Genomic DNA, 23,277 nt, shown 5'->3' on the forward strand with positions numbered 1-23,277 from the left:
ATTAGAATATACATAGTTTATAAGGGGCTGTTTTCAAAGTTATGTTTCAAGTGACTGAAAACACTCTTTATTTACTTAGAAAATATTATAGATAAATCTGTAAGCCGTGTGCATAATAAAATTATCAATAAAACGGATAAAAATCAGCAAAACTGAACTACCTCAGTGTGGGGCTTTCAGAACAGTTTGGACATACTGTACTTGTTTGCCTCATGCTAATGTTTACAGTCCTGGGGTCAACAAAAAATGCTCTGAAACAAACGCAAAAACAGGGGCGTACTAAAATTCACCCCAGAAATACAGGTGGTCAGTGTGACACTAGGCAGAATGCGCAGCAGCTGCCCTCTTTGTCAGATTCAGACCAATCACTAATTTTCAGATACCTCGCGGGGTTGTTGCAAATATAAAATGGGGTTATGATGTGTGCTTGTGTGAGCGAGATTATAGAGAAGGGTGGAATTGCAAATAATAAATTGCAATGACGTCTCCCCCCCGCACCCAATGCAAATGCCGATTGTAAGCTGCTCGGGGCAGGAGGCGCCTTCTGATTACCCTTATAAAAATTGATGACGCAAGAGTAACGACCGGGAATGGTGGAGCCAGCCTCCTCCTTTGTTCTTTCCCTTTCAACTTCGGAGCGCGCGCGGGCGGGCGGGCGCGCGTGGCTCGCAGGCTCCCCATTGAATCTGCGCGCAAAGAGCGAGCGAAAGCAGCAGGCCGCGCCGCGCGGCTCCTGCCCTCCTTTCCCCGCCGCTGCCTCTCGGAGCCCCTCTTCATGAAAGGGCAGCAGGTGAGAGGCGAGGCGGCGCCAGGCGGGGTGGGGGGCGGGCCCTGCCGGCGTAGCGTCGGGAGAGTGAGGGGCGGGCTCCTCTTGACAGAAGGGAGGGAAGCAGAAGAAGAAGAAGAAGAAGAAAAAGAAGAGCCACCGGCTGCTGCTGCCGCCGCCGCCGCCGCTCCTCCTCCACCGCCACCTCCGGCAGCCCCGACGGAGGCGAGGATACGGTGAGTCCAGGGGAGGAATGGGCTCCACACGAGGAGGCTCGAGCCCACTGCTTCCCTCTCTCTTTTTTTAATGGGGAGCCGCGCCTTGGAAGGGGTGAGGGTCCCCCAGCCCCTCCCCAGAGGTTGGTCTCCGTTTGCATTTGGAGCCCTGGAGAAAGTTTCCCGAGTAGGGAAGGGAGTTAGGAGTTATCCTCATTGCACCCCATCATCTTCCCTTCTCTAAATTCAGGCGGGGTTTCCAGGTGTGGAGTTTTATTGGGTTTTTTTTAACATCCCCTTCTTCCCTCAGCATCCCCCCTCGAGGTCCTTCCAAGGATCACCCACTCTCTGCTCCCTTCCCGCTTCGCCACGATGACTTCCCCCATAGGAGCCAACTCCTAGGGGCGGAGGGGGTCTTCGCCCCCCAGTAAAATATTTGAGCCCCCCCCCCAAAGTTGATGGACACTGCCATTCAAATAGTGTGTGTGCACTGTGTCATGTGATCGATTATGCAGGGCGGGGCTTACCTGGTCCCCCACCCCAATATTTTATTCAAGTTAGCACTCCTGACTTCCCCTTTCCAGTACCCTAGAGAGCTGCTAAATCTCCCACTCCACTAAGACCTCTTCACTGACTGAAGGACTTGCCTCCCTCTGGTCCTCTCCTCACTGTCTCCTCTCTCCTTTCTCTGCCCCTTGGATTGTACCCATCCTTCTGTGAGAGCAGGATCTGCCACAAGAACAGCAAAAGCTGTTTCTCCTCATCCAGTGGGAGGCGTAGCGCCCCTTCCTCTTCCTTTTTTCTCCCCTTTGAAGGAAACTGGGGGTGCCTTAAGAGCTGCTCCTCTCTTCAGGAATTCGTTTATTTGTCCGTCTCAGTATCTAAATGATGACCACTTGGATGGTAATAGATTTGTGGGTTGCTGCCCTCTCTGGCCTGAGAAATATCCTGCCTGCCATATGCTCCGTGTGCCAGATAACTTATTTTTGGACACATTTTATAGTTGTGTGCCTTTATAAATAGTTTAATCCATATTTAAGTACAGAAAGGGAAGTGACTTCATCAGCTATTTCTAATGATATTTTAATGCCCATTACTAAATAGGGTCATTTTGATGCTTTCTGTCTAGACTGATGTAGGCTGTGGTCCTAAAGTATATTTGCTTGGAAGTTACACTGAAGTCACTGTAAGTTTTGAAATGTATTTATAGCACAAAAATTGCACAGGGACAATTACTTTGACACTGGAATATTTTGGATCAGGGTGGTACCTTTATGACATGTACAATTTTTCCCCAAATTATTATGTTATTTGAGATTTTGGCAATATATTTGTAGCACATCAGATGTGTTGCTTTTAAAGGAGTTAAAGATCCGATAGTGGTCTTAATTAAAACCAATAATTTGGAAAAGGGGATGCTACTTAACATCAATGGATGTCACCATTTCAGAATATTTGATCTAAGTAAGACCTTGATCTATGGATCAGTAAGTACACTGAAAGCCCTCTTGAAGACTAAGGAGGGACATTTGAAGTGTGTAACATTTGCATGACAGGATCAACCTATCTTAATATTGTATATTCGGGATGCAGATATACATACTCCTGGGCTAAAAATATATTTACAGTTTTAGTGCAATTAGGACTGGAGGGATTTTATCAGTATAACACTATATTGCAATATTTTTGAACAGTGTAAAGAGGAATACTATTAAATTACATTTTGCATCATGAAAACAAGTGCCTTCTTTGCTTTTGCTAAATTTCAATGTTTGTTATTACACCTGGCTTTCAATACCCATGCCACAAATCAGTATTTCATTTGCCTTTAGATTTTTTTTTAACACATAACATGGGTATCTATGAAGTTAGCAATATTACATTTCAAAAGGGGGAAAAAAAAGGATCTCTCTGACTATTGATGCCAACCACACTGTTAGCACAGAAGGATTTTCATTGCATTGTGGGTATACCTACAGTACATTTATTTAGGAAACAGGATGTGATTTGAGAGCCACAACGTGTGGGAGCTTCCATTTGCAGATTAAGAGTTCCCATCCCGGCACAGTTTTGGCATTACTTCCCCAGTCAGCCCACAGCGTGTGGTTAGTGTCAACCTTGTCTTTATAGCAACTTTGTAAGGTGGGTCATACTGTGAACAGAGTTGATGGGGATGAATGACCTGATGCAAGGGAGAAAAGTGGCTTTTTAAGATGACCATATAAATTCAGAGCACAGGTGAGGTTCAAATGGAAGACTTCCTTGTTTTGTAGCTCAATGTTTTGACCACTGTACAAGCTTCTACCTACAATGATGGAGAAACAGCCTGCCAAGACTCTGCACAAACAGTCTTTGCAAGGTGTTTCTCCATCATCATAGGTAGAAGGCACTTATGTCTAACAATGCGATGTACAAAGTCACAGCTGATTTGGCCAAACTTTACTAGTGTTGTATTATGAAATATGATAATACTGTAAAGTAGAAGTCACATGCAAGTTGGCTGGATGAAGTGGAAGTCACAAGAAATGTCCCTGGCTGCATTCTCATATAGTGCTACACACACCTTGCATAACTAGGAGGTTTATTTTGGCAGCTTTCACTGCATCTCTGTTTGTTGCACTGTTTCTACCTGGTGCTTTTTTATCACCTGGGTTTTTTTATTTAAAGAATCTCCAGTTAGTTTTAAAAAGCCAGCTTCCAGGAGTTCCAGGCACTTACTCAGGGTTCGTGCTTCCTTTTGGAAATGAGGCGAAGTGGAGACTGGGATGTCTTTAGGACATATGGTTTATTTGCACATATACAGTATTACAACCTGAGTCTGTGATGGAGGGAATCAGTGTCAACACCCCAAAAGGGTCTCATTTCTTCCATAGCTGCAGCCTTGGTGCTTTATTTCTAGGTCACATTACTGCTCCAAAACTCTACTTCAAACTCTGCCTTTGCCTGTTGAGGGAGGGGCCCCCTCCAATTTATCATCTTGCACCAAGCCCTTGACCCTTTCTCCTCTTAATGACTCAGGCAATCACCTCAACACAGGAAGTTAGTCTGTCTTACATTTTGACACATGCTGGGTGTTATGTACTGAAGTTCTCACCCTGGGCCAGCAGGGGGATACTGTAGGTAGTTATGCAAATGAAGGATCAAAAGTGACGTTCAGTGATTGGATAGTTTGTATGCAAATGAAGGATCGAAAGTGACGTTCAGTGATTGGCTAGTTTTAGAAAATGGCAACAGTTAGTTCTGTTCCAGCTTACAAATAAAGAGCTGCTTTGGAAGAATCCCTGTGTCGTCTGATATGTTCGCCCACAACTTAACACTGGGTCTAGGGATTACAGGTGTCTAGCATCCACAAACTCCTAACAATACAGTTTGAATTTGGCTTGGTTTCGTGTGACATGTAAATCCACTGTATATCCTCCGGTTTCAATATTCCTGAGAGTCACATCTTTTAGAGGTAAGACACAGACTGAGCAAGTGCAAGTGGCAAAGATAAACTTCTTCTTTTTTACCTGCTGTTTCCACTCATAAATGAAAATGAGCTAATTCATAGAGTGTTTGGAACATAGGATGCTTCCATGTACTGAGTCAGACCATTGGTCACATCTTACTCTATACTGTTGTTGTAGATAATATTCAGCATTAAGAAAAATATGTAAAATTGGAGTCAGTCAAAACCATCTTTTCAGTCACATAGTGTACTGCTTTGTGAAAATATACTGTGTGTCTTTAAAATATATTAACGGCTTGCAGGCCAGGCAGTCTTTTGCGCGCAGATGGTGTCTCTGTACGAAATAATTCATAAACAATCCATACTGGGATTGTGATGAACTGATACAGTGAACAGTAGTAGGGACATTAAAAAAATTATATCAGACACACAATCTTTTTCACTTGCTATCCAATGCCACCTACAGATTAATCTTCAAATCACGTATAAGGCGACTATCTTTCTCCAGTTGAAGGGTTCATATTTATATAGATTAAACAGGAAATGAAATTGATACATGGAAAGATAAATAATAGAAGTTGACAATAGTCCTAAATCCCTTAGAAAAATAATACAAATTAGAAAATAAATATTGAGAGCTGGTGACATTCAGACTCCTCTTCTTAAATACCGGTATACAGTGGTACCTCGGGTTAGTTACGCTTCAGGTTACATATGCTTCAGGTTACAGACTCCGCTAACCCAGAAATATTACCTCGGGTTAAGAACTTTGCTTCAGGATGAGAACAGAAATTGTGCTCCGGCGGCGCAGCGGCAGCAGGAGGCCCCATTAGCTAAAGTGGTGCTTCAGGTTAAGAACAGTTTCAGGTTAAGAACAGACCTCCAGAATGAATTAAGTACCGTATTTTTCGCCCTATAGGACGCACCGTCCCATAAGGCGCACCTAGTTTTTTTGGGGAGGAAATAAAGGGAAAAAAATAATTCCCCCCCCCCCAGGCGCGGGGCTGGGGCAGGGGAGGCCCGAGCTTCCCCCGACCCCAGTCCCCAAACAGGCAGCTCTCTGCAAGCTGTGGGAGCCCAGCGCTGGCTCCCGCTGCTTGCGGAGAGGTCCGCAAAGCCTGGACGCGCTGAGCTCAGCGCGCGCAGGCTTCGGCATGCAGGCAACTCTCCGCAAGCAGCGGGAGCGCTCCCGCTGCTTGCGGAGAGGTCCGCGAAGCCTGGAGAGCGAGAGGGGTCGGTGCACACCGACGCCTCTCGCTCTCCAGGTTTCAGTGAAAGCCTGCATTCGCCCCATAGGACGCACACACATTTCCCCTTCATTTTTGGAGGGGGAAAAGTGCGTCCTATAGGGCGAAAAATACGGTACTTAACCCGAGGTACCACTGTATATTTTTGGGGCATTTTGACATGCTACTTCCCCCACCCCATCAAGGATTGGCATCCATGGGATCAGTTTCCATTTCACATGTAAAATAATCTTGCAGCAATTCTGGGTGTGTGTCGATCTAGCTGCCCATATCTAGATTGTTGCCACTGTAATTAAGTTAGACAGACATGAACAACAACTCTGGACTAGCGCATGGTTACTGAGCGAGATGACACAAAACTTATACTAGAATGACATCATTTATGGCATTTCTGTCAGCTTGAAAATCTGTATGTCATGTCACCGTCTCCTAAACACAATCTGCCGCCAAGGTTTGTCCTGTGGCGACTTCTTCTTCTTCTTTTTCATCTTCTTCCGACTCATGGTTTCTTTGGGAGAGCTAAACCATATGCACAGGTCCAGATGACATGCGATTTTACCTAGAGCTTGTGCACTTGTGCGCTTCTGCAAAGCCATGACTTTGTACAACATGTAGGTGTCGCCATAAAGGGGTGTGTGCAGTGCATCTCAGCATGAACTGCACATATGCACATTCTCCTTCCCCATGTGTCCTATGTCATGGTAGGTAGGCTACCTCATGCAAATCTATGATGTGACTGCATTCAGAATACTGCATCCAGTTCTGGACTGCTCACCTCAAAACGACCATTGTAGTGTTTATCCCTACATAGTTCCATTCTTATTTCAGACATCGTGATATACTGATATATCACAATGTTTAGCTGTTGATATGTCACCATATTGAGATATCTCCCAGCCCTAATTGTAGGGTTTGGAAAGGTTAAAAACAAAAAAATGGCAACCAAAATGTTCATGGGGATGAAGTGACTCCCCTGTGAAGAAACGTTGCAGTTTAGGACTTTAGGGAAAAGACAAGGAAGAAGTGGTGACATGGTAGAAGTTTATAAAATTCTGCATAACATAACACCAGAATCCATGGACAGCCAGTGAAGCTGAGTGTTGGAAGATTAAGGACAGTAAAATAAAGTGTTTCTTCAGGCAGCACATAGTTAAACTATGGAACTCACTTCCACAGTAGGCATTGTTGGCCACCAACCTGGGTAGTTTTAGAAGAGGACTGGACAGTTTTTTTGGAGGAAATGGCCCTTTTCAGGCCACCACACTTAAAACATAGTTAAGGAAGTGTCTGTGTTTGCACATAACACCAAGGCATAGTTAAAACGAGTAAAATAGACTTAATATTTCAGAGCTGAACTGGTTTCAGATTAGGCCCTGTGAGCACTGATCATAATAAATGATCAATATTTGAACGCGTTAAAATATCCCGGACAATACATCTGCAGTAGATGCTTTGTGGTCTGGAGATAGCTTTGCCACATCTTCTCATCTTTCTTATTTATTAAAAATAGAACCTACTCTGTCTTTCAGGTTTTGGGAGTCAGTTGCTGATAAATGCATCATGTTTGCGGCAGCTTCTGTCGTACTGGAAGACAAGTCTGTTTCTGATCCCCTCCCCCTGCCCAATATAATTTAGGTAGTTATGATTCTGTAATCTTTAATTCTTGTTTATTGTCTTGGGTATTGGAGTAATATATTCCTAGCATGCCAAGGTATGTTTATTTTGATGTGCCTGAAGTTGTTTTTCAAAATATTGCTTTCTCTCATTTTTTGGTATTGCCAACAACTCCTGCTTGCCTAAGTGTGAAGAAAGACAGACCTCACTCTAGTTAACTGAAATCTAGTTGGTTAAAGGGCTTATCCCCATGCACATTTAAACAACAGTATGCCTGTATTCTTGAGAGGACCTAACCAAATTAAGCTGCATTCAAATACTGGCATTTGCCTAGTGATTATGTGGTGATATGGTGCCACATCAAGTAATGCAACAGTTGAAGCTAATGTTAGTTTTCAGAGTTCACTTACTTAAGATCAGGAAGTGAAATGTGATGTTGTCATGGTGACCTGCCTATAAGGGAGCACAAGAAGAACTAAGCTTCTGAATAATTGATAGGTTCGTAAGATTAGGAATGATTTACATGCTGGTCTCTTTTGATGTTCATGCATACTTCAGACATAATCAGGCAAGCAAGCAAGCAAGCAAGCAATTCTTGCGACTAGCTCACCAAAGCTACCATGGCTGATCAGTGTACAGTATACTGCATTCTTAAACGTAGATATAGATTACAAAGCAACACAGTTGCCCCAACCCAACTCAGTGTATGTAGCAGCCAGGGGATCTGATTAAGTTTATGGGTAGCGAGGAAGGGGGCAGCCTAAATGCCTCTACCACGGAAAGCTTGGAGGAAGCTAGGCAAGAACTTTTTCATCTTTCTTAACAAGAAACTCCACCCGGATACAGCTAAGTACAGGACTACATAGTGACTGAACTATGTCATTACGCTATCTTCTCAGCAGCCTTCTGTTCTTGCCATGTCCTGAGCAGCTGATCGGAGTGTCTAATCAAGCGGAGATGCACATTTTTTTGGTGAATCAGGTAATTTTGCACAAATAGCAGCAGTTTATGGGCTCTATTGCCCATGCAGCTATGGCTGCCCATTACCCTTACATCGATTGGAGTGATCATGTTAAAAGCCACAGATTTGCACATACTTATTTTATACGTAACTTCACTGCAATATATACAGTAGTTGTACTTCTTGTTTCTGGTGTAAATATATTTCTAAAAGGGTTCAAAATTGTCTTCCTTCTAAATGGCTTCCTTACTGGTCTGGTATCAGGTGGGTCACTCAGGACCTGGAGCTAGTAATTTATTTAACGGTTGCAGCTTGATGGGTTGTTTCATAGGGCTGGAAAGATTTATTGTGTGTTCCTTTGGATAGGTAGTATTCAAAGGCATTGCTTATTGCCATTTTGGAGAAGCTAACCCATCATTTAAAGACTTTCAGAGGCCAGGCAGACCCAGAGGATTTTGCTGCAATTTGGTGGAAGTTTATTTCACACATGAAGAAACGATGGTTTTCAGGGCCTGCTCAGGACATTTTGCCACTTGAGGCAAAACCCCCAGCATAGCCTTGCTGCGTCCACTGCCACCTCCTGCTCCTCACCGCCAGGCGCTTGCCACTAGCTGCCACCAGGTACCTAATGCCTGCAGCTCACCACGTGTTTCCAGGTGCTTACAGTCTCCTTATGCTCCACCTCTGCGGTGGAGGTGCCACCGCCCACCTGCTGGCACCAGTGTATCAGGGCTTCTTCTTGCGATGGTGGAGTAGGAGGAGAAACTGAGATAGGAAAGCTGGGAGCTAAATGGCACCTTAAACCTAGGTTATGGGCACAACAATGGAATGCCTAGGCACACTTTTTTTATAACAAGAATACAAAGCTGAGAATGAATTAACTTCAGCTGAAATCTTATATTCATTTTTCACATGGTCTAGTCCTAATCTGAAGACTGCAAAAAAAACAACAACCACAAAGCCATGCTGGAAGTGGGGAGGCAGAAAAAGGTCCTCCTTTCCTTCCAATCTGCAGTTTTAATCTGAAATCGTAGGCCCAGTACTGTGCCCAGAGCTCAGAAACGTCTTGTGCTAATGAAACCCCTTGTCGCAAAATGCGCCTAGAACATTGGGAGTTTTGAACACTGGGCGCAACGGTGGGCATGACTGCAGTGGCAGAGGCACCTGGCACTGGCAAGCACAAAGCAACGAGTGTGTCAGGGAATTGCTAAACACTGGAGAGGGGTGGCTGGATACTGATGAGTAGGCCCCAGAATAAGGTGGGTTGGAGACTGACTTGGAAGAAGGGATCAGTGAACTAGGGCAACCTGTAAGAACCAGGAGTTGAGACTCAGAGGCAAGAGAAGCTGCAGGATTGGAGAGTGAAGAAACAGGTGCAGGAGGAGAGAGAGATCCGTCAGGCTGATGTAGAGTCAGGGGCTTCTACACCTCCTCTTCCTGCCCTCTCCTGCACCACTGTCTCCCAGGACCAGGAGAGGAATGAAGAGGGGTGAGCAGAAGCTGCAGCAACAGGATAGGGAAGATATATATGCTGAGGTCGGGGGCGGGGCCTCTCTGTTGCTGCAATTGCCTCATTGGGTGCATGCCTAGGGGAACCTGAAAGGTGTAGGACTGGTGGACAGCCAGGAATTTTGTTGGGGGGGGAGGGTTTTTGTTGGGGGGCTCAGAACCAACGTGTTTGGTCAGTTAAGTATTGCCATTATTTTACTTGATCTGGGCAGGGGACAGCTGCCCTCCCTGGCTATGCCCATAGAGGACATGCCTTTTCCTGTTGTCAAAGGGTACCTTTGACAATAAAGAGTTACCTCACTCTGGACAGTCCTTGCCTGACAGCCCTGTGACAGAGGTGGCGAGCACCCAGGAGGTGCCCAGTGGTGGTGCTTAGGGGGTGTACAATGGCAGCAACACCACCCTTGGGAGCCTTGCTGCCCTGAGACAACCCCCTCACCACATCTCATGGGCCGGCCCTGACTGTTTCGGATTTCCATTACATCTAAGTATGAGTTTATTTGGTAGAATTTGTAACCGTCTGCTCATTGTCCCTTTGATCATTGTTAGTTCAGTGGATTCTGTCAGTATTATTAGATGTATTGGAAGGAATTTGTTATGAGGTTGTTGTTTTTGGTCACTCTCTTGAATGTATGTTTGCCATCTTTCTGAATTCTATGATTTTATTGTCTTTTAAAATAAAACAATAATAAAAAGGGGGGGGGGAGTGACAACTAGATTTCTTTGAAAAGCCATGTTAGGTTTCATTAAAACCTGTTTAAACACGCATTCAGCTTGAATAGTTACTATTGAAACAATGTGGGCAGGGGTGATTGTCTAATGGGTTTTGTATTTGAATATGAATAATGTCACAGGACCAATATAGTACTCTCTCTGCTTTTCATATTCTCAAGAGATCACTATTTTTAGCAGATTTTCTGTGGAAAAAATAATGATCTTTATTTTTGAAAGCCTGACTTGTTTTATGTTGCTCTCTGTTATTTTAGAACATACCTTGCTAAAAAAAGGCTTGAAACAAAATGTACCCAAAAGAAATAATGTACCTTATAAGCTCACACAAAAGCCATTTGTAGGCACTGCAACTGCAAAAGGGTGTGATGATATTTACCAGGCTTGGACCACCTTGATATCTATGGAAGAAACTGCTGTAAAGCTACTGGGAATGCCAAGCATAATATTTTGGTGAATTAGTATTCCAGATTTTTTTTTAAAAGGTTCTTATATTTAAAAGGCACCAGTGAAATGATATAAACAATAGAAAATACATAAATGACTTCATAACCTGGAGACTGCCGAGTGCCATTCACTCAGAACTAGGAACATGGTGAAGCAATCCATACATTGGAGGCTGAACTGCAATGTGAAGCAAGTCAGCCCACATCACACTATGGTTAATGTTAGTATTTCCATAGGCCTTGTCCACAGTCAAGCATTAATTAGCTGTTAATCCACTTTCCGCACCATTCACATTGGACCAGAGTAGTTCACACCTGTGCATATTTGAATCTGAATATGAGGAACAACTTTGGTCTTTACCGTTCATATCAGCACATGTTCCCTTTTGTGTTTGTCTCTGCCAATTAAATACCAACTGAGTGTGTGGACAGATACCTTGTTTTTAACCACCCAAGAAGTGTGCAAAAGCACACAGTCAGGCATCACTAAGTTCTGAGCATAAGGTAAAGGTAAAGGTACCCCTGCCCGTACGGGCCAGTCTTGACAGACTCTGGGGTTGTGCGCCCATCTCACTTAAGAGGCCAGGGGCCAGCGCTGTCCGGAGACACTTCCGGGTCACGTGGCCAGCGTGACATCGCTGCTCTGGCGAGCCAGAGCCGCACACGGAAACGCCGTTTACCTTCCCGCTGGTAAGCGGTCCCTATTTATTTACTTGCACCCGGAGGTGCTTTCGAACTGCTAGGTTGGCAGGCGCTGGGACCGAGCAGCGGGAGCGCACCCCGCCGCAGGGATTCGAACCGCCGACCTTTCGATCGGCAAGCCCTAGGCGCTGAGGCTTTAACCCACAGCGCCACCTGCGTCCCTGGAGTTCTGAGCATACACATTTGCAATTTTCTGGTTTTGTGCATATCTGAGGGATCAAACTATATAGGCCCTATCTGCACTATACATTTAAAGCAGTATTACACTGCTTTAAAGAGACATGGCTTCCTGCAAAGAATACTGGGAACTGTAGTATGTGAAAGGTGCTGACAAATGTCAGTAGATTCCTTATTCCCCTCACAGAGCTACAATTCCATCCCTCTTCCTGCAAACTCTGGAATTGTAGCTCTCTGATGGGGAATAAGGGTCTCCTAACAACTCTCAGTGTTCTTAACCAAACCACAGTTCCCAGGATTCTTTGGAGGAAGCTGTGACTGTTTAAACTGGTATGATATTGCTTTAAATGTACAGAGCAAATACAGTGGTACCTTGGTTTTCAGACGTTTTGGAAATTGAACGGTCTTCTGGAACGGATTACCTACGTTCGAAAACCAAGGTACCACTGTATATGTATACATGTTCCTCTGTTCAAGAGCTCACCAGAAATAGTTATGAGCATGGGCAGAAAAGAATGGAAAGCAATAGTAAATTCTCAGCACACACACTTTTCAGATTGCTGAGCAGTATGTGGTGTAGAAATTTCTAATATGTTTTACTTGTGTGGCTCTCTAGATTTGTGCAAATCTGAGGGATCAAAAGAATGTGTGTATGCTGGAAATAGTTACAAGCACAGCCGGAAAAGAAATGAAAGCATTAAGGAAAGAGTGGGAGTGGACAGGGGAATAGCAGTAAGGTGACTATTGATCCACCCACTGAAAAAACACTGAAACAAATTGCCTGCAAGTCCAAGTGAAGCAGTTTGGAACAAAAATTTTCTCCAATTAATTTGATTCTAACCATGTCAGGAAAACCTGAATCTACATGGAGAAATCATCAATATTGGTGCTGTTTGAGCATAATGTCATGTGGATGACACAAATAAAATGGGAATGCAAACAACTTACACAGTTCTCTGGGGTGGACAAGCCCTTAAACAGAGCTCTAGAATTAATATGTATACACTAGTTTATGTACATAAAGCATGAACATTTGTGTTTTAAAAATAACCCATCTGGCTGGGAGAATGTGAGAAACACACACACACACACACACACACACACACACACACACACAACCACACACACAAAATCTATGCCCCCCCCACCTCAGCTTCTGCTTCTTATATTCATTTCGTAGTGGCAAAACATTGCGACTTCTCTGGTTTATTCTCCATCCTTTCTGTTACTAAGCAGTTGAGTGGTGCTGCTTGAGTTGTTAGGTTCACAGGCTGCCACAGCTGCGACCAATACATTAACCAGCTAAATAGTGCAGGAAATTATTTCTAGCACAACTGATGAGGAGAGTATTTATGTGGATGCAGGAGATGCACGATCAGGATCTCCTTTGTTGTTTACTTCAAAGCAGTTGTGTGGGGATTCTAACGTCACTGGAAAAAGCAATGATACAGAGGCAAGGGTATGAGGTTTTCACCCCATTCCATTTTCCAGGTTAATACCTCTTTCTCTCTGAAGCTGCTTTGCGCTCCACGGAGGACCTTACCTTCCTCCGCCTCCATTGAGCCAGTTGGGAAATGCCATAGGGTGAAAAGGTTTAACCTCATCCCACCAGTGCCTAATCAAGTTAGCAACCTCCCACAGACGGTTCTAACTAAAGAAAAAGAATGCCAGGAACTTCGGCCACACTTCGTGTTTAGTTTTGTCCCTGAGGCTGCTGTCTAGTATGTACAGTATCTATTGCAGAATATGCATTTACTATTTACTATTTACATCATTTACTATTCTGTTTAGATGTGTGTGTTTTCCTCATAAGAGAATGTGCCCTGCTAATTCACTGCGTTTTAAAAATTTGCTTGTACATATTATGGATTTTTTTAAAAAAAACTTGACTGGATGGACTTGGATTATAGTGTAAAGGTAAAGGTACCTCTGACCTTTAGGTCCAGTCGTGGACAACTCTGGGGTTGTGGCTCTCATCTCGTTTTACTGGCCGAGGGAGCCGACGTTTGTCCACAGGCAGTTTTTCCGGGTCATGTGGCCACCATGACTAAGCCGCTTCTGGTGAAACCAAAGCAGCTCACAGAAACGCTGTTTACCTTCCCGCCAGAGCGGTACCTATTTATCTACTTGCACTTTGACGTGCTTTCGAACTGCTAGGTGGGCAGGAGCTGGAACTGAACAATGGGAGTTCACCCTGTTGCGGGGATTTGAACCGCCAACCTTCTGATCGGCAAGCCCTAGGCTCTGTGGTTTTAGACCACAGTGCCACCTGTGTCCCTAAGGATCATAGTGTAGGGTTGCCCTATTTCAAAAAGCAAAAAACCAGACAGAAAGATTGTTTAGCTTTTCTGGGCAAAGTTGTTTGAGCTTTTTCTTGGCAAAATCTTGGGGGAGGGGAATGAAGTTTTTGAGCTATTTTTAAGGGAAATCACCAAAAATGACACAACGACATGTGTTGCCAGAATTCCTGGACGTTTCAGCAATTTCCGCCCAGTCACTGTTTCCGATGGCTGATTGCCAGCTATGTCCGGGAAATTCTGCACGTATGGCAACCTTAAGCTGGTGCCTATTTGGACCAGTAGGGCTGAATACAGGGTGACCAACAGCAGGTGTAGCCCGAGCCAATGACAATTCCGCCTCCATCCTCCTCCTCCCTGCAGAATTCTACAAGGGCAGCACTAAGACTAAAGTCAGGGTGGGGAGTGATGTGACAGCTAGCGATGCTCCTGAACTGCCTATAAGAAGGTCAGCGGATGAGGGCTGATTGTAGGCAGACTGATGTTGGTGGGGTGGTACCTCATTTGCCCTAACAGACCTGCCTCCACTGGTCTTGAACCAGGAAAACCCAAGTTCAAATTCCCACTCAGCTATTGAAGCTCACTGAATGGCCTTGGCAAGTCACTAGGTCTCAACTCTACTTGGTTGGGTTGTCATGAAGAGAAAATTCAGAAAAGTGGTCCACAAGGGACCACAAGAGTCATCTAATCCAAATCCCTCAGTACAGGAATCTTTCACCCATGACCCAGAGATTAAGAGTCTCATGCTTTACCGACTGAGCTATCCCAGGTGTAGGATAGTTCATTTTTAGGATAAAATGGTACTGCAGCATGTACACCATCCTGAGGTCCCTGGAAGAAGGGTGAGATGGTATCGTGGGCTGTGTGTTAGCTTGTGAATGCTGCTCAATGTCCTCTGGGAACAGAAATTACTTCAACATGGAATGATTAACATGGATAAAAATCGGAGGCCCCTGGTGATGATCTGAGGGGTTCATGATTTATTATTGCGCATTCTTCAAGAGAATGTTCTGACATATTAAAACTGAATAGGCTCCAGCAGTCTCTGTGTGATTGCGCCAGATGGTAGTTTGAGGCTGAATCCGATGAATGTAGTCTGACTTTTGGAAGGTGGTACGAGCTGTATTTAGCAATGGGCAATGGGAGAAGGTAGCAGGAGTCTTGTGAAAACAGCCATCTGGTGCATTATCTTGATGCTGAGAGAGAATAAAGGGAGACAGTGAAGTGGAAGTGAGTGAAAATGCTGAGTTCTAACTGATAGAGGAGGCAAAATACGATGTTAAGTGTGCATACTTACCTGGGAGTAGGCCCCATTGATCTTGCAGGGGCTTCATTCTGAATTGGCATTGTAAACTGGATTGTATACAGTATTTCTTTTAGATACTGCATGTCAAGAGCTATTTGGCAAACATGTACTGTAGCTTCTAGTCCATTTTCCATTCACATACCAGTTTCTGTTGCGTTTCTGAATTAAGCTGCAAAAAGAGCCCAGGCTAATGTCGAGAGCACTTGATAAATGTGAAAAATAAAACTATGAGCACAGTATCTCATTACAGATGAAAGACACCGAAGGGCAAGGTTCTGGATACACTGGTGTCTTTCACTCTTAGACATTCAATCATTGTTTATGGTGGAACTGTCTCTCTGCTATAAGGTCAACATTCATATCTCCTGAAAGTTTGAAAGAAAATACTAGACAACTGGCAATAGTGAGGTTTAACTATGAGTAATGTATAGTTATAGTGGCATGAATCTACAGTAGACGTTGCAACAGCAAGAATCCCTTCGGAACCAAAATAGACACTTGGGTGCTAAGTATTAATAAAACTGTGGTTAGGTATTCACTGTTTCTTTGCAAAGGAGGAGGATAAGGATGAGAGACAGAACAGGTGGAAAAGTTTTGTCTCAGCAGAGAAGCGGTTGTGGCAGCAGGAACCTCTTCTGAACGGCAGTAAGACCTTTGCAGTTTAGTTAAGTATCTGTAAAATAGTAATGCTTGAGTGCCCACAGTATCTTTCCAAGAGAGGAGAATATGGAGAAAACCAGAACGTGGCCACGTCCCCGTGACCTCTCATTGGCCACACCCCTGTGATCTTTTAGTGGCACCAGCCATCATTGGCACCAAGCAGCATTAGAGCCTCCTAAGATCATTTATTTCAATAGGCATTAAACTCTGCCTAAAATTTTGGCTTTATGCAAACCAGTCAAAACTCTACTGCAAAGGGCCAGAAGATGGTGCCAGAGTAATGCTATCAAACTTAACATAGCCAAGCTATTGAAAATCACATTTTTATTTAATTGTTTTAATTGTGAATACTGCATTGGGAGTAACCCTGATCACCCATGCCATTTTCTTTCTTGATAAAATCTACCATTTCCTTTACAGATGTTTTAAAGGGAAGGGACTTGTTTTACTTAAGTTAATTTTTGGTGTGTGTGAGAGAGACAGGCAGACAGAGACTTGCTAGATAAAGGGAATAACTACAACATTAGAATCTCAGATGCATTTAAATTAAATGCAAAAGAGAATGTATCCATAATACTTTTTAACCTGACCTTCAACTCAAACACATTTCCTTCTGATACATCAATTTATTTTTTTTATATCTACCATAGCTTTTACTTTGTGATGGAGTAAATGGGCAGTTTCTGGTCATTAGTTACCACTTTTCCGTGCTGTAAATTCCATACATAGTTTGCATTGTGGCAGGAAGGCTTCTTTTATCTGTCCTGAATCAATTTAAGTGCTAGTATTATTAATAATTTTATTATTTATACCCCACCCATCTGGCTGGGTTTCCTCAGCCGCTCTTATAATAAAAATTCACTTTACACCCGCTGACACGCGGGTGGCGCTGTGGGTAAAACCTCAGTGCCTAGGACTTGCCGATCGTATGGTCGGCGGTTTGAATCCCCGCGGCGGGGTGAGCTCCCGTCTTCGGTCCCAGCTCCTGCCCACCTAGCAGTTCGAAAGCACCCTTAAGTGCAAGTAGATAAATAGGTACCGCTTTATAGCGGGAAGGTAAATGGCGTTTCCGTGTGCTGCGCTGGTGCTGGCTCGCCAGAGCAGCTTCGTCACGCTGGCCACGTGACCTGGAAGTGTCTCCGGACAGCGCTGGCCCCCGGCCTCTTAAGTGAGATGGGCGCACAACCCTAGAGTCGGAGACGACTGGCCCGTACGGGCAGGGGTACCTTTACCTTTACCTTTACATGTCATTATAGGAGGTGCCTCTGAGAATAAGCAGCATGATCGACATACACATTGAGATTAGTTGGAAATAAATAAGGGCATTAAATACAAATTCTGTGCAGTCTTCAGCCCCAGGACTTGGCTAGGGCCTTTTTGTTTTCCTTTTCGTTTCTCCAAAATCATCCATAATTTTTGTACTGCTGGTTTTAGCCTGTTTGGTTTATCTTTAATCAAATGCTCCTAGGCCACCATGAACATTTTGAATAAAATGGTCAGGTAATACGTTTTTAAGATAGGTGTATAAAATGATAACATGTAAATTAAGCACTCAGAAACACAGGAAGCTGCCTTATACCAAGTCAGACCCTCGGTCCATCTAGCTTAGTGTTGTTGACACTGCCAGAGGCTCTCCAGGTTTTCAGAAGTTTTCCCTAGTCCCACCTGGAGCTGTGGGGGATTGAATCTGAGACCTTTTGCATGTGAAGCAGGTGCTCTACTATAAGACTCTGCTGGTACCACTTGGCTCCCTGAGGCCTCCCCAGGCTCTTGTCTTTTGTTGTCCCTTAGTTTATTGCATTGCTTTTTTTCCAAGAAAAGTAGGTGCTGGAATTCAACATGAAGCTGTTACAGAAAGTTGCTGGGTGACTTGGGACAGCCCTGAACGAACAGATGCCAGTTTGACAACAGTCGCATTCACCATCCATGGAGGTGCTAAAAACTGCAGCAAGCTGTCTCCCTAGCTGGTTTGGAGGTTCCCCCTGGTTCTGGTGCAGGTCAAATAAATGCGCCCCTGCTGCCCTCATTCTCTTAGATTCAAGAGGATGGCTAGGGCATTTTGGAAGGGCCTTTGCGCAAACTCATGTGCTTGCAATGGTAGAGCTTAAAGCCCTCCGCTGCTGCTACACTGGAGGTGGGTTGAAGAGGAGGAAATACGAATTGTTCCTGCCCTGTAGCTTGACCAATTGCAGCTAGGAGCAGCCAGGAGTCATAGATTTGAAAAAAAGTGTAGAATCACATATGCTGGCCAGCTTCCATATTGACTTGAAAATGTTTGTTTTGGGTTTCTTGGAAGTATGTAAAGTCAAGAAGTGGGTAGAGGAATGTTGGACTCCTGTGTGCTTCAGCTGGGGGGGGGGAGCACTAGTTTCTTGTAGCATAATAAAGACAAGTGGGAAGCCATCTTTATAAAGTGTTATATGTGTGTAAATGGGGAGGAGTTGCCACAATGCCCTTTTCTTTTTCTAGCATTCTTACACTAATTGTGGCATGTAGGCTTTACACTAGGTGTTAAAATTTTCTCCCCGCCCTTAAGGTGTGATGGGGTCTAGGAAAGGAGGTAGAAAGGAAGGAGCTAAAAGGAATTGTTGGACAGCTGGCTACTCGTTCTCATGCCATCTATTTGTGTTCTGGGGGGAACGGATACTTTTTGACCCTTGGGATATAATTTTGATATCTGATCAAACTGAACATAGGCAGTCAAGTACCTTATCTATTATTTACATCAAATGGAAGAGAGTGACGTTTGCTATTGCTAATGGCAATGGACCCTGTGAAATGCCTCCGTGCGGTCTAATAAAAAAATAGTGCTGCAGTGCCTTTTAGAAAGATGATGATGAAATTTATGGACAATGTTTTTGCTCCACAAGAAAAGGTAACCATTGTTTACAAACTATGAAGTGCTATAGAACTAAGCAACTAATATAACATTGGTTACTTTGTATGCAGTGGTTTTGTTGTAAACCATAATCTGTGTTTAGAATACTCACAGACAATTATAGGGATTTATTGGTAAAGCGTGTGTCTGGTGGTTAAAGCTAAATGATGACTAGCTTTGAGAGGTGGCAGTAATATATTATACAGTAGTGTGGATGACCTAAGTTCATGCATACTGTTATTTTCCCTAGGTGATACAGATGGTTCACAAATGCAAAACAATACCTTTCGTCTCTAGGAAGCAAGCAAGGCAGCATCCATATCACAGGCAATTAACTTGGCTCTGCCTCTTCTACAAAACTATCTCACCCATGTTTATGACAAGCATATCCCACAATTAATCTGATTAAAGAGACACTGAATGTGCTGATCAAGGTGAGGTAAGACTTAAACTCCTTGTTTTGGATTTATGATGTTTGTTTTTGCAATTTAAACATACAACTGGCTTATTGTATAATTTGCATTGCCATATTTTTCACATCTGACACATAATAAGCTTTCTGGTTTAAACAGACATGCATTCTTACTTGGTACTGTCCTAAGATTTCTATCCAAGTGCATTTTTTTGTGACCTGAAAATTTACACAGGAGCCTGAAATGCTATGTGAGGACATTATAGAGCATGATATACAGTACCAGTAACCATCAGGTGTTTATGGAGAAAGGAGTGTGTGTGGTACTACGCCTAAGTAGTTGTCATTCTAGCGCTACAGTCTATAGAAAAAACATTTGTTCTAAACCAAATTATGTTTGGATTTACCGGTATCTTGTCTGTTGTGGGCTGGGAGTGTACTCCCTGATTTCCATTATGTATTCTTTGACAGCTTTCCCTAGCCTGGTGCCCTCCAGATGTTCTGGACCACAACTCACATCAATCCTGACCATTGTGCCTTCCTGACTGGGGCTGATGGGAGTTGGGGTCTAAAACATTTGGAGGGCACCAGGTTGGCTGAACTAGCTAATATCCGAACAGATTTTATTGATTTATTTAGGTAGGCATTTATTTATTTAGGTAGGCCGAACAACATTAATGGGTGGGCAGGATTGTAGGCTTAACAACTGCCTGATGTCGCATGTGACATTTCCCCTTTCTCACACGGTTTGAAATCAAGCTGCAAAGCCCACACGGCTTTGCAGATGCTGATAACCAGCTGATCGCTGTGCTTGCAAAGACTTTGCAAGAGCTGCCATGATGCATGGTGCTTCCAGAAACACCAGGCTTTGCAGACACTGCTGATTCCCTCTGTATGTATGTAAATGCACTGAGATAAGTACAAGTCACGTTTTGTTCACCAAGCATTCCACTGGAATCAATTTACTACTTCTGAGCTTAAAATATTTGGCAAGTGAATGGGTAGTGCCACAGGTTTCTTGAATGGTACCAGTAGAACTGAACAACCCCCCTAGAAATGAATTCCATGACTTTTTGCTCATTTTGATCTCTTCCAAAATTATTGGGTTTCATGGTTCCTTTCTCTGGCTTTCTGTTTTGCTTTGTGCCACAGATGCCTATTTCCTATTTTTCACTCCTTTGCCTAACATGTTCTTAAAACACATTATGCGGGGGAGGGGGCAGATTCCAGGAAGCCACACACAGAGCCTCTGAATATCTACATATTCTAAAGCAAATATTAACTGCTTTTACGTTATATTTTCAGAGTAATTTAGATGCAAGGTCCTTGGAAAGATAATGTGAAAAATAGGAATAGATTTCTTACTGATTAGTAATGGGTTATAAATTCCTAAACCCGTAGTATAATTCTCCAAACTGGATTGGCAACGTAATAAAAGGCTCTGCAATGTAAATAAAATAGGAAAATAAACCTGGTCAGACCATGTAACATCACACCAAGCTTCATTTGTTCAAGATGAGAAGGGGGGGAAAACACGTTCATCAAGATTTGAAGTGAACAACAGCTAGGTTTGACTTTCTTGCTATGTTCATTATTGTGGATCACATCTTGTTGCTTTGGTCTGTATAATACGCTGTATGAATAGGAAGTGATGCTTTGTTACTTAGTATTCTTTAATGTGTAGACCATGTAAGTTAAATGACATTTTGGACATACTTTAGCTATGAACTTTGTATTAATGGTCATGCTTTTGGCACCTCAACACTGCAATGTTTAAGCAACTCATGACTGAGGAGTTTTTCAAGGCAGGTATCAGTGCACTTATAAACATTTGTTTCATTTATAGATCTTCTTCATTTGTGAAGTTTTTTTTCAGCTGTGAGGGTTTTGAAGCAGCATAGTTCACTTTCTTTGAACGGAGTACACTCATTAGCAAGTCAAAAGTTGTAATCTCATGTAACAATCTCCCTTCCCGTGGGGCGATTTCAAAACAACGTCAGACCATGGTTTGTTTAAACTAGCCATGGTTTATTGTTACATGCAACTGTGGCCAGTCACTCGATTATGAAGTTACCATAGAGCAATCTACATAAAGCCTATTCTGGGATTTATATAGGACTAAACTACTCATTGCAATGATAGATAATATCTGTACCTTGTATTACAGTATATATAATTCATTCGTATTGTTTAAAATATGGCATTTCACTAAATGCTTCACACTACATTAGCTTTTACAGTTGCATGCTATGTTTCTGGGTAGACCTGTCAGCAACTAGTGAAGCCTGACAAACAACATTACAAGTTACAAAGGTCTCCCCCTCCCCTTAATTAAATCCATGATTTCCCGAAATGAATATGATTATTAACAACAGCTTGTGAAACAATGCAAAATACAAATTTTAAAAGAATGGTATTTCTTTTGTTCTGTGAGGGAGTAGATCTGGAAGTGAACTGCACTCTTCTGCCAGTTGGAATGTAGCCTATTTGGAAACTGCCTGTCAAATCATGGAATGCTTGCTAAATGAGGACGCTACATGTGCTGACAGCTTCAAGGAACTGAGCAAGGAGCAGTTCCAGCAAGTTTAGTGTTTAATTTGTTTACGCTTATTCTGTTGTATATACAAGAAATCCTGACTCCAGAGTTTCCATTGTGTTTCTGTTGCTGTCACAGCCAACTGATCAGATCAGCACATATGTACAGTACTACATTATGCAATGATACATTGGACAGTTCTTCCAATGAAGGGATTTAGGAAGTGGAGTCTCTCAAGGATCAGTATTGGGAGCTGTGCTTTTTTAAACTTTCTCATAAACATTCTAGAGCAGGGTTTCTCCAAACTTGGGTCACCAGCTTTTTTTGGTCTACAACTCCCATCATCCCTAGCTGGCAGGAGCAGTGGTCAGGGATGATGGGAACTGTAGTCCAAAAACAGCTAGCGACCCAAGTTTTGAAAAGCCTGATCTAGAGTAAGGGGGATGAGAATGGAGGTAGGCAAGTTTACTGATGATGATAAATTGTTCGGGGTGGTTAAAAGCAAAAGGGAATGTGAAGAGCTCCAAAAAGACCTTTTGCACTGAGTGAGTGGCCAGTAAAGTTATGTAAGCTGGGGGGGGAATATATTTTTTTAAAACTTTATTTCATATCTGCGGGAAGTGAAGTTACAGGGAACCAGGCAGAGGGCCTTCTCAGTATTGGTGCCCACCCTGTGGAATGCCCTCCCATCAGATGTCAAGGAAATAAACAACTATCTGACTTTTAGAAGACATCTGAAGGCAGTCCTGTTTAGGGAAGTTTTGAATGTTTGATGTTTTATTGTGCTTTTAATATTCTTTTGGTAGCCGCCCAGAGTGGCTGGGGAAACCCAGTCGGATGGGCGGGGTATAAATAATATTTTATTTATTTATTTATTTATTTATTTATTATCAGATCTGAACTGGTGGTAACTGACCAGCAATGAGACCTTGGCTAATTTGGTGAAGAAGTTGATCCAGTGTACAGCAGCTGTTAAAGAGATGAATTTTGACTTGGGGACCATTCAGAAAGGGATTGAAAAGAAAGCCACCATTATAGAATGTATGGTAGGGCCACATTTGGAATATTGTGTACAGTTCTAGTCACCTCACCTCAAAAAAGATATTGTAGAGTTGGGAAAGGTTCAGGAAGGGGCAGCGAAAATGATTGAGGGGATGGAGAAGCTCCTCTAATTAGGAAAGGTTACAGTCTTTGGGGTTTTTAGCTTAAAGGGCAAGTAAAAGGCCAACAAAGGTCCCTATAGTAAAAGCTATGGTTTTCCCAGTAGTGATGTATGGAAGTGAGAGCTGGACCCTAAAGAAGGCTGATCGCCGAAGAATTGATGCTTTTGAATTCTGGTGCTGGAGGAGACTCTTGAGAGTCCCATGGACTGCA

At 43.3% G+C, this 23,277-nt stretch overlaps 1 protein-coding gene and 1 long non-coding RNA gene across 3 annotated transcripts in view; one reads left to right on the forward strand and one right to left on the reverse strand.

The window, feature by feature from the left end:
• Positions 1–686: 686 nt before the first annotated feature.
• The window catches only part of FRY (FRY microtubule binding protein), a 192,737-nt gene continuing 170,146 nt past the window's right edge, over positions 687–23,277 (forward strand). Inside the window, exons 1-2 of one of the 2 annotated variants that reach the window (XM_079973234.1) lie at positions 687–1,002; positions 19,206–19,394. The gene's annotated coding sequence lies outside the window, so the exon portion shown is untranslated. The remainder of the gene's footprint in view (positions 1,003–19,205; positions 19,395–23,277) is intronic. The other variant, XM_079973235.1, reaches the window with a different exon arrangement.
• On the reverse strand, positions 15,069–15,470 carry LOC307215225. The gene is made up of 2 exons (XR_013838403.1): positions 15,409–15,470; positions 15,069–15,307 (listed from the first exon to the last, which is right to left on the reverse strand). It is a non-coding gene; the product is annotated as an uncharacterized lncRNA (long non-coding RNA).

Source organism: Podarcis cretensis, assembly GCF_951804945.1.
Source record: "Podarcis cretensis genome assembly, chromosome: 4".
NCBI classification, from domain to species: Eukaryota; Metazoa; Chordata; class Lepidosauria; order Squamata; family Lacertidae; genus Podarcis; species Podarcis cretensis.